Here is a 13244-nt window from a genome sequence, read left to right as displayed (position 1 = left end):
ATTAGGTTTGTCCTTAATTTTAAGTGAATTTAAGTGTCAGTCAAGTTTGGTGATAACTGAAAAAGCATATACTTAGCTTTATAAAATATTTGAAATTCATTTGTCTTTTGCTCAGTACTGACAGAGTTTCATAAGTATAATTATTTCACTGACCATAATAGTCTGTTGTTCAGATCCGCAATTCTATAAACTGCCACTGGCTGGATATAACCTGTTTTGAGCTTCAAGATTGAAAGCCAAATTTCAGGAACTGCAAACTTAATATGAACTCAAACTAAAAAATATTTTCATAAAACTTGTCTGTAGAAAGCTATGCAGCTATACTGTTATCTAATTTATTACTTCTTTTAATGGGCAATCTTACCTTTTCTCCAATAATAAAATTATACCAATAAAAGTATACTCGTCCAGTAAAACAGTACTAAACTATATTCCCTGAGGAAAACAAATAAAACATTAATACCTTTTTAGTGCTTTAATCTTATTTTTTACTTGGATAAATTACATTTTGCTTTGCTGACTTGTAGCTTCTGAAAAAAAAAAAAGAAATTTCCTATAACAATTTGGTCAGTTTTTTTATCTCAGCTGTGACAGAGTTTGCTAAATTAGAGCAGATCTTGGTTACAATTTGCACCAATGTAACCAAGTTTTGAGAAAATGGCTTACAGAATAAACAAAGCAATAAAGAATCAAGTGTTCGCCGTGTTACAGCAGTTTAACACTAGTTTCACTCTATGTGTGGAGCCTTTGTTTCTGGAGCTGGGAACAGCATATGGGCAATTCCTCTTACCCTCAAAGGGCAGATTCCATTATAGCTGACCTCCTCACTACAAATTAGCAAACAAAGCCATTTGTGAGCCTTCACTGCTTCTCATTGTTACTCAGGCAAATCCACTGCAATGTGCTATTTAGGACAGTCATTGTTGTAACGCAAGCTACATGACAATGTATGCAAATAGCTGTTTGACTGCGATATAAAGACGGAAACAAGAGGTTAACATTAATTTTTCCCACTTGCCCACATCCGTTGGCTTTAATAACAAGAATATCTAAAAAAAAAAACAAAAAAAAACCTTTAGCCTTTTTTAGCCTCCAGCCCTTAGTGTAGGGATGTCGGTCACATACGCAAGAAACAATAGAGAGACGCCTGGAAAGAAAAAGGAAGCAAAGGTGTAAATCCACTTTATTAGAGGGTTCAGAATTCTAAAATCCCAGAAAAAAAAAAATTAGACATTTTGAATTTTACACTGAAAAGCAAATTCATTTCAATCTGTAAATTTTCTTAGATGTATCTTTCATGTTTTGTTTTCTCACAAGGCATATTTAAAGGGCATTAAATACAACTGCACTAAAAGCATTGACTGCTTTAAGTGTAGTATGTCCTATAGAATATTTTAGGTGCAGACAATTGCAGCCAAATGTCAAAATCCTCAGAAAGTGTACGTGTTAGCCCCCCAGAGATTGCCCTCTTTAAGCTATAATAAATTGGGGGGGGGGGAGCAGGGAGGAGGGCACTAGTCACTTTGGAATTGACCAAAAATAGCAAAATATTTAGGCATGCCAGTTAGATCCACTTAAATGCAAAATCTTGAGTACTGGGAATTCAGAATACATTAACCTCTCTTTTTGATGATAATGAAGTGGACTATACTGGAGAGTACAAAAAACAATCCTGTAATAGCCAAGAGATGGGCTGTTTGATCTTATAAATTTGTTCCGTCTGTAATTTACATAATTTTGTGTGACTCAGCACTTGTTCATAGGATACGTTTGCCTTATATAAACCTGATGTTAGGAACAGTTTCTGCAGTCCTTTCAAATAATCAGCTCTGAGCTGAACTTCTTTGTAGTGATCGTCCCCTGGAATTTGACTTTCTGTTAAGGACATGTCCTTTACATAAAAGAATGACCTGTTGTATGTTGTTAATAATAAAAATATTTCCAAAATGTTATGGTAAATTGATGTGGGGCGTGTAGAACTTGGGCACAAGTGAGTTGCCTAATCTGTAATACAGTGAAGGAAGACAGCCCTCTCCTTATTCCTAGCTCTTCCTGTTCTTGTATTTTACTGTCTTTTCATATATGTGTAGGGGAATTATTATATATATTGTGTAGTTGAGAACAGGTAACAAATTTCTGCTGAAAGATGTATAACCAGCTTCCTAGCTAACACTGTTTTTTGCTTCCTTTTTCCTTGGCTTGAAAAATTTGGTTTGAAAACCACCAGGAACATTTTCTTGTATCAGTTATATAAATGTAGTTGAATATAGTCATTAGGACTTTCTATTTAGAACCTTCCCATATGTTTAGGATTTCCAGCAGAGATTTTACAAGCCATGAAATCCTGTGGAATGCCATAGAAAAGAGTAATAATTCCTTTCAACAAAAAAAAAAAAAAGGAAAAAAAAAGGAAGCATTAGTACTGGGATGCTCAATTTTTAATATTATACACCTAATAATATAAGAAAGTGTATAATTCTGAGTATAAATGACCTTATTTGCCTGCTTCTTACAGATAATGTCCATGAGGCAACATGCAGGACTAACCCTTCACCTGCTATGAATCATAGTCCATTGACTTCAGTGATGGATAGGGATAAACCCCTCCATGCAATTACAAACCTATTTCAGTGCTTTGGTAAAATATAAATCCATAAAAGTGCTTTTGCCTTCAGTGAAGATCTCTAAATTTACCCCAGACAAGGGTCAGACCTTTTAAAACTTAACTTGTTCCTTTGCATATGAATAAAGAACTTAAGATTTCCCATCTGTTTTAGTTACGATTAGATAGCTCATTATTCCTTAAGACAGTATTTTATTTTTGTTTTAATTGTCATAATATTCTAGTCAAACTGAAAGTTATAGTCCATGAAGATCATATATCTGGCAATCCAAAGTACCTTACTGTATCTTTCCACTTTTTGCAAAAATTGTTTTCACGTCATTTGCCAGGAATAAGCACTAAAGTGCATTTCAGCATCTTGAAATGCTGCACTGTTTGTTGCAGCTCTTCTGATACATTGCTGAATAGAATTATCTCTAATATCAATACCTTTTCTTTCCAAACCTAGTCATATCCGGGCACTTAAGAGTGTTTACTTTAACTGGGCCAGTATCTCTTTTTGAAGTTATGAACAATTTTCTCAAACAAGGAAGTTCTATTAATACAAGTTTACAGGCAAGAAGTCTGTGTCTACATTTTTTCTCTGACTCATCTGTTATCAAAAGAATGAGTGTCTTCTTTAGAAAACTGTATTTTACAACTGGAGCCTGAAACTTCAAAACTGTTTAGAATCTTTCAAAGTAAAAATTTTGCAATGTTAACATCTCAGATTAAACAAAGAATAGCAGAGAAAAAAATGTCAGACACATTAGCTTTATTTGTGTCACAGAAAAATACAAATACAGTATTTATAATACCTGATCAACATCTTAATTAATATCTGATCTAAAGCTGGTAATCTATTTAAAGCTTTGCCCAGTGTGGGATGTTTCATCTAAAGAAGTCTCTTTATTCCCTCAAATACCAAGATAATTATATAATACAGTTGAGAACTTAGTAGATGAAACCACTTCCTAAATTGTTCAAAAAATAAGCGGAGCCCCTAGGATTCTTTAATTCACAGGACTCTGCAGGAGACCATAATCAGCATGTGGTGACTGGCTCCCCGGCATCCTCCAGTACTTCCTCCCCATCAAATACCTGTCTCAGTCTCCAGCTGTATTTGACTCTTAACTAACTTAAATCAATGAGCACTATGAAAATAATTCCTAAAAGAGCTGAAAAATAGAGAGAGACAGTGTAAGGACAATCCTGACTTTAGGCTGGAGGATGAGGGTAGTGTTGCTATTCAAAATGCCTTTGACTTGATATGTGTGCGTACCCTCATACCTGTACGCTTTACTGAAATATCCTTCACAGATGAGGACAGAAGGACATTTTTCTTCTAGAAAAGGACATTTTATTGCTGTTGGATGAGATAGCTTGCTGTGCTAACTATGAAAAGTATCAGATTAATAACAAATAACTTCTGATGAAATATTTAAGTAACAGGGTCTTCTTGGATTTCCATTGGCATGCTTTCATGCAATACTCACACTTTCACAGCTTATGATGTCAGTGGAACTCCTTTAGTTGTGAATTACAGCTCATTTTCTCAGAAAGAATTTCAAGTGTAACTGTTTATTTTACTGCAATATATAATTTTATCTTAGAAGCAGCAGAATAGTTAAGGTTATCTCAGTGTCTCCCTGCTAAGCTCCTTTTTTTTGAAGCTGGTAATTGTCCAACAATTGCAGCAGGAACACTTGTCATGTAAGGCCTCGGATCTGGAAAACATTTTAAAAATAAATTGTAAAGTATTATTTAAATTATCCCTGACTTGCTCTGAATAAAACATGAAATGGAAATATTAAACAATATTAAACATTTTTCTCCCTCTGTCTTGAGTCCTAATGTTTTGGTATTAGGATTTGACAATTCTTCTTTCCTAGGAAAATGTTTAAGAGAGAAACTAAATTCTTAAGAGTAAAGAACCTAAGTTCTTTGTGAAACATAACCAATATATACACCTTAGGCTGGTGATATGTCAACAATTTAAATGAACCCTCTGACTTGATTAAATACTAAGGCAGTAAAAATGTCCAATGACTTAACTGGACCAAGGTTTTAACCTCTGTGTGAAATTAGCAATGGTGTCAGTGGGATTGCATTTTTATGTATTGCAGTTTTTAAATTACACTGATAAATACTGAATCTATTCAGAGAAGGAACAGCTTAAAGAAATGATAGATTAAGAAAGATTAATAAAAATTAGTATGTATAGAAATTGCATGGGAAAGAAACTTTGAGATAAATGACATGCTACCAATTTATGAATGTATAAAGGATGTTAAAGTCGAAGAGGGAAAGAAATAGTCTATTTGTCTGTCGGGAATGAAAATGTAAGCATGCAAAATCAAATACAGAAAAACAAGATTAATCCTTACTCAAAAATATATAAAGTAAAAAAAAGAGTTCAGAATAATTACATAAGTCAAAAGAAATAAATCATTAGAAACAGTCAAAATAGGCTGAATAGTGCCTTCATAAATATTATACAGAATATTCCCCCCTGCAAAAATGAACTGGAAGACTTTCTAGATTTTTTTCATTTGTAATTTCTAGATGTGGATGTTGCAGAGCTGCCTAGCCCAGTTTCCATTACTGTTAATAATACTGGGATATTTGGATATCTTAGCTGCTTATGAAAAATCTGAGACCTAATTCATCATTTTGTGTTTGAAAAGAGATTTTGTAAATAATCTACAGCCTTTGAGAAGCTAAAGCATAGTTCTAGCCTCTCTTTTGTTAGTGATACAGGTCATGTAGTGATACGGGTTTTCTTTAGCATTTTGTCTTGAGATAGCTACTATACCAGTGCAGTCATTTACTTCATTAAATTTGCGCTTAATATTCCTCAAGGGGACATGCAGGAAATCAGTTTTCCTTCTGACTGCCTACAGACCATGAGTGAATTCTATTCTGTTTTTTACCAGGTGTCCCAGACTTTCCTATCTGAACCAGCGACAGCTTGGTGCAGAAAGAAGAGAGGGAACCTGGCAAGCTCCAGAATATTCATTAGCAATTTTGAAATGCTATTTTGAAAGGTTGTGGGATGAATTCACCAGGACTGCTGCCTTAAGATAGGAGATTTGAAAAACGTCTTTAAGGGATAATGACCAGCGTTCTTTTTCTCCTCATTGAAAGCACTATGTTGTGATAACAGACCTAGTGGCTAGATAGTGGTGGGAGATTCTTCTGTTTCTGAATGTCTCCTGAGGTCACTGCTAAATCCTGCTTCTATCTAGTGTATATCCCAATTTTCCATTTTCCCAGGTTCTGCTTCTGTTGTGCTTCAGTCCTCAGAGCAAAGAAAAAGAAAAGATCTTCAACACTGGTCCCTTCTACAGTGGCTCAAGTTGCCCAGAGGGGTGGCCTACTTCTCTGCCACTTTTAAAACATTTCCTTTAAAAACAGAAGAGACCCCCCCAAAAGGTTCAAAAGATTAAATTAACCCCCTTTTCATTAGTTCTCATGCACCATGAACAGCATGTCACATAGTGGGTGTCTATAAACACAGAGCAGCGAGGCTGCAGCTGGTCTTCTTCCGACAGTAATATATTGCAGTTGAAGCAGAGCAGGATCATGCCATTTTACAGCGTACAAACTATCGTGCAGTAATTTGGGGCTAGATTGTAGTTTTAAGCCCACACTAGTAGTAAGGAAGATGAGCTGTTCTCTTAATAACAGTTCCCAGAGATGCTCCCTGTTGTGCTGGGAAGGTATACACGGCAGCTGCTGCTGCTCCCTTTACAGAGGGCCGTGTACACCTTCTCCTCTGCCAGTTCAGCTCTGCTGATATCTGTGCATGAACAGCATCATTGTGTCAAAGCCACTGCCTACTGCTGATGAGGTTTTGGTAATCACTTTAGTCTGGTCCTGATGAAATGCATTAATTTCTGAAAAGAGCAAAATAAGGAAACAGAACAAGGCAACAGAAAAATAGGATCTTCTTTATCCTCATTCTAATGCATGCACTTATGGAAAAATGCTATCCAACAGCTTGTCATTTCACTGAGATGTCTATGTAGTGATATAGCTTTCTGACGGTTAAATGGGTGGCTTGGAGCTAAAAGAGAGATCCGGGGAGGCACAATCTGGGACTGAATGTCTCATTTTGAAACATCACCAGCTAAATGCTGCTTAATCCATACATAGTGAAGTGATATGAGCCCTCACTCATCTTTTTACTAAACTGCGAGCCAGTAATAGACCTCTGAATTGAGCGAATGAAAAGATTTAGATCTAACAAAGCGATTTGTGCTGCATATCAGACAAATGATTATGTAGCACTAGTAACAAAGAATTTACATCCTTCTCTCTGAAAGGGTCACACAGCTCAAATGGATTGTTAATGAAATTAGTTATTTTATAATTGTAAGGCTAATAAAATTGTAACAAGAATCCTGCTGGCACTGGAAAGGGCCTTTACATTCTTCAGCTAGAGCTTTCTTATTAGTTAAAAGAGCTGTTTAACTACTTTAGGTTGGCAGGACCTCTGCTACAGCTGTCTAATCCAGGTTTCCTTCAATATGAGTTCTGAAAATTTGCTTAGTGCAAACTGAGAGACAAATTTTATGGAATATTTCTATAATAAATTGCTTTCTTAGAGGTAAGTATAAATCTGCTACCTGCAGGCAGTGAGCACAGCAATAGACAGATACTAAATTACTCTTTCCTCTGCCCTAGACATTAAGAACTGGAAGGTATACATGGTTAGCTGGCCCTCTTTTCCTATGACCTACATTCAATACCCAGAATTTAAATTGCAAAGTGCTCAACTTAAAAGAAAAAAAAAAAAGAAGTATCATTATGTTAGGAAACATAGATTTCTGTCCTGAAAACAGAAGAATAGCAGCATTGTCCAACAAAACAGTGGCATTTCTCCTAACACCCACCATTACATCATTCATAGAATAAACAGTGTATTTTTCTTCACTAAGTATAGGGTTTGGGAATGTTCAAACATTGTCTGTAAAGAGAATGTGTCTTCTATGATAAAAAGAAGATTAAAGCATCTTCTAATTTTATCACAGTTTAATCCATATATGCATATTTTGTAAAAAAAAATTGCTAGTAGATAGATTAAGAGGAATGTGGGAACCAAGATCTTAAAGAATTCAGTACTGAATAAAATAAAATATTTTTGGCACAGCATGTGTCATATGTCTGGTATCTTTAGGATGTTGTCAATAAAGTTTTCCTGTATGAAACTAGAAAAAGACATTGCCAGAATTTTCGATGATGACAGAACTTTGATGTCATTTATGCTTGGAAAACCAACCAATCAAAACAGACTCATCAACAGCAACACAACGCTTACTATATTTTCATGCTTATCCATCCCGCGGGGTATTCACATCCCTTAAAAGTGCCCACATTTGAAAATAAAGTCACAGATAATGCATGTCATCAGATAATTCACACCTTTAGGCACCCTGGCAAAATCGGAGGCAAATGTAGGTGGAAATCAGAGACTGGTGAAGACAGACTTTGTGGTAATCTTCTCCTTGTGTTACTTACACATATATGTAAACCCACAGTGCTGGTAAAACACACGTTTTTGTTTTGGTTTGTTTTTTTTTTAAGTAGTGCTGACATCAGTAGTGCTGACAGCTTCAGTATTTTAACACATAACCTCTTCTTCACTGAGTGTGACTGAAGCTTCTGTCTTTTATATTTAGTATGCTAACCAAATGAAATTATGATCAGAAAATATTGTAAAAATGACAAGTTGGCATCCATGCTAGGTGTCTCTCTGTGAATGCCTCATTTATTCTCTCGGGCTACACATACCAGTACATGAACACAGTGCATTCAGCTACCTGAAAATGAATCAATGTCCCTTCTCCTCTGTATATTATTCATTGCCCACCACCACTGAGATCTGGAGAGTCTGGATCTTGCTAAAAATTAGTTCTGTGATTAATTCCTGAGGCAGGATATGATCCATCCAGCTTGTTTCTTGGCAGCTATTCTGACTTAGCAGGGTGACATTAGCTAAAACTTATTTTTGTCAGTTAACTAAGAAAATATGACTAGGTGAAGGCATACATATGGTTACACTTTCAAAGTGACTTCTGAAAAATGTTCTCAGGATATTTGGAAAACTGCCTATTTTTAAAAGACAGAACCAAAGTTTCTTATGGAAAATAGGTTTCATGCATTCCCTGTATCCTGGAGAAATATTACAGGTGAATTTCACTATGCCGCTTTTGAAAAAGTGCTTATAAGATCAGAAAAAATGTAGGAGTTGCCATTCAAAACACACCAGCTGACAGTCTTTGATTGTTAACAACTGAGAGAGAGATACAAGGCTGAGTGAGAAAATATGCAAATCAATCAGTCCTAGGCCTGAGAAGCCATAAATTTTCCTGCTGCTGGAGGAAAACAGATATTTAAAAGTTTCCAAGAAATCACTTTGGGCAGAGCACATCTTGACACTGGCATCAGGACACGGCAGCCTTTGACCCATATCCAGGGAGCTGATGAAGGACCATTAACAAGAAGGGCTCTGCCAAAATGATATAATGTTCCTGTCCAGATTCACAGTTCAACTTTATAGAGTCCAAAAGACATCCAGAAATGAAGAATCTTCAACATCCTTTCAAAGGTGTCCTGTTTTTCATTTTTTATTTTTTATTACTTGGGAGATCTTTTGCTCTTTGTATTTTTTAAGTGTAGTCTGAGTGCATGCATGCTTAAGGGAATACTTGTGAAATTCACATGGGAAAGTGGCCAGAAAGTGAGTTTCTGAATTTTGACCAGTGTTAAATATTTCATAAATTAATTGATAATGCTTTGCATGCTTACAAATTCTAAGTTACTTCAGATCATCAGCCGAAATTTCTGGTAAATATGAATTGACTAATTTCTGCTTACCAAAAATACTCTGCTAAAGTCTAAACTGTTGTATTTTCACTGCAATTGAAGGGAGGAAAGTGCTCAAGACTCCCTCAGAGGCATGTTTATCTAGTTCTAGTTCAGATATTTGATATTAACCTCATATTAACATTAAGATACTTGGCCAGCATCAAATCACAGGTTCAAATAACTGAAAAAAATTCCTTACTAGAAATTTACAATAGAATAGACAGTCAGTTTCCTATATTTATTACATTTATTTTAAAATATTTATTAAAAAGCATTAAAATATGCTTTTGGAATGGTGCAATGCATTTGACAGCAAATTCAAATTCTATGTTTAGATTGCTTTGCTTATTTGACTCCGATATTATATTGATTTGATAATTGCATTGTTTTCTTTTTGGTACAGGCTAATACCATTAACACTTGCTTCATTATATGCTTTTTGGTTCCATTTTTGCTTATTTTTGTTTTGAATATTTTAGTAAATTTTTAAAAAAAGCACAGAATTTGTAGTCAGTAGAGATCCAGAACCTTCAAGGCTTTGCATATACATCTGCTGTCTTGATCTAAAAGCTGGACTTTAATTTCAAACACATAAAAAAATCCATGATCTTTATTAATAGAATACAAACTTGCTTACATTTGATGACTTTATTCAGACTGTGAGCCTAATCAAAAGATTGAGAATTTCATTTTTAATTTTATGCTATGTGTGTCCCTATAAAAATAAATAGTTTTTTAAGAATCACTTGGTTTATTCAAAAGGCATGTAGAGTAGGATTTCATGCCACAGTAAAGAACACAACTGTATGACAATCCTACAAAATACTTTAGATCAATTTACACATCATATTAACAGCAGCATATTTGCTCTAAGATCTGTAGTCATAAAAAAGTACATAATATTCCAGGTCTATCTTAACAAGCTTTGAAAGCTTGCCAAAAAATTGAGAAAGTCCCACATCGTTCAAAGACTGATTACTGTCCAAGGACATTCAGGCAATTACCCTTCTTGCAGATGTCACGATGTCAGATTTGTGAGCAATGTTAAGTCACACAGCATTCGCCTGACCTCACTTATAGCAACTGAGAAATATTAGAGTCACTAACAGTTATTAGGCCTATGCAAGGAGTACTAAAGAGTAGTAATAGAAGACAAAGAATGATATATCAAGATACCTGCTTTCCAAGATTCTGTTTCCAACTTTAGGAAAGACACGGAAGAAAGCAGGAAATCAGATCCATATTAGGGACGATCGATATATATATGGCATATACCACTCTGAAATTGTGTTCAAGATAGAAATAAAAATATTTTGAAGATTTTGAGGATCTTGGCAACAGAAAATGTTCCTTATAATATTTCTTTCACTTGAACATGGGACAAAGAACTCCATTGTCCAAATATTTCAGCATATGACTATTATATTTTCAACACTTCCCCAAAACTGAGAAGAGTTGAGAAATATGAAATATACAATTCCAGCTGCATCTCAGATCAAATCACTGCTGCGTGAGAATCACTGTCTTTCTCTTTAGAAATTGTGCCCTACTCAAGACAGGACGGAATTTACAATTGAATTTCTGCATTGGTAATTTTGTCTCCCTTGTCCTTTCTGCCTGATGCGATTGAGTGAACCTAGAATGTTTGCTGGATGCAAGCCCTGTGCATTAACAGCAGGCCATCCTTTATTTATTACAATCATAGGTCTGAGGAACTCGGTAGATTCTTGAAAAGACAGAATGGAAACAGAATCTCATTTCCTCTTTCTTTGGCACTGTTTTTGGCTATTTATTCATTCCAAGGAAAGGGCAATACTGGAAAAAAGTACTAAAATGGAGGCACTCAGCACAGCTTTGTCTTTTCTCCTATAACTCAGAGACTATGAGGTAAGTGTAATGGCTAATTAATGGATGGACTCATGAATATTACTATGTGGCTGAGTTGTGTAGGGATAATAACATAAGTTTGGACAACTCATTTTCTCAGCCAGATAAAAAGTTACATATAAGTTGAAGATACTAATATTATTAATTAAAATAATATTAATTATTTAAAAGTGTATTCAGTTCTGTTAATGTCACCCTAGGTTTTTACTAGTCCATAAACTAATACATGCTACAAACATGATTATTCCATCAATATTTGAAGAGGAATTATTTCCTGTTTTGACCTAGATTTGATAATTTAGTTAGAGCTACATCGGTATAAAAACAAAAATATTGCAGTGTTGACTAAAATGGGAATATCTTCCAAATTCAAGAACTGATTCTTTTAAATCTGTTTTTATCCTTGACAACGATGTACAGCATTAGTGTTAGCAGAAGGTAATCCCCCATGACACTTTACCAATTCTTAAGAGTATATTTTGCACCTAGAATAGTAGACCCTCTTGAGATGTTTAATATTATCTAAGTAATAAACTGCAGAAGAAGGTCCCTTCAGAATGCACTAAAAATGCACTAGATTATCTAAACACAGTAAAGAAATGCATCGGTACAGATAAATTAAACCACTAGCTGTTTCAATAACATCCAGTGTTTTATCAGAATAATTTGTTAATTTTCAATGATATAACTAGAATTTGTTTATAAAAAGGAAGAGATTTGTGACTGGTAATTATGCATCCTGCGCCAGAAATCTTATGTAACACAGTGGGCCCTCAAATAAAGCAATCTAGCAATCAGCAGTGCAGCTGTATGCTAGGCGTTGCATTGCCAGCCCTTTCTGTGAAGTGGGTGCAGATACAATTTACATCAGTTTAATCTAGCCTTTTCATTTTGGTAAAAGAAACATCCAACATTTATTTTAAGTTGGTCCTATATTTCTGAGGGAAGAAGATTCTTACTGCCTGTAAAAAGGTCATTAAAAAGTCTGTGGGCTACATCTCTCTTTTGAAAGTTTTGGAATCTGACAAATGCTAAAAGATGACATGTTACAGGAGGATAGTTTTAGAGCTATAATGGCTAATAAGCTGATTTCTCTAAACTCTGTGAGCAGTATTCCCTTTCTGTTCTAACAACGTTTAGAGGAGACAAATAACTAAAGAATCCTCCTGATATATGTTTCCTCAGATAAGATCAAAGTAGACCGTAAGAAATGCCTTATTGGGGAAGACCAATCTAGCACAGTATTCTGCCATTTCTATTTCCTTCCATTCCCAATGTTCCCCTTCCCTTTGCTTTCTTTCATTCCTTCTTGCAATCCTCTTTCAGCTAGTAGGTAGTAGGGTTTGTGGTAGCTGCAGCAGTCAGTGAGGTTGGGGTATCACAGTCCCTATTTGGTGCTCTCTTCTGAGAGGCATCTGGAATTAGTCTTTTGCATCCCACATGCTCTGATGTTTCTTACACATAAGGCTGCTGCTCTTTGGCATATGTAAAGAGTCAGATAGCAGGATATACACAGAAAATCAGAAGTTGCAGCAGTTAAGCTCAGAAGTACAGTGAGAATATTATCAGAGTAATCTCTGATATGGTGATCTTCGAGTAACTTTAGGAACATAAGAGGACAGAACTAAAAAGCCATAAGGAAAGGAAGTAAATTTTGTTTTGAATAGAGAGCTTTAATAAAGGAATGTAGAGAAAATAAGACTTTATCCTGCATTGAATGATTCACTGACATTATATCCAAAAATATTTTACAATGTCAAATAAGAGGAGACTCTGAAAACTCTGAAAAAAAAAAGACTCTGAAAAAGCTTTTTTCAAGCTCATCTCTTTCTAAGACATTTAGGTGAAGGGAAATTTCAAAATTAAAGAGCATCCCATATTA

The sequence above is a fragment of the Apteryx mantelli genome, chromosome 2, assembly GCF_036417845.1.
Source record: "Apteryx mantelli isolate bAptMan1 chromosome 2, bAptMan1.hap1, whole genome shotgun sequence".
Lineage (NCBI taxonomy): Eukaryota > Metazoa > Chordata > Aves > Apterygiformes > Apterygidae > Apteryx > Apteryx mantelli.
This window is presented reverse-complemented; position numbering follows the sequence as displayed.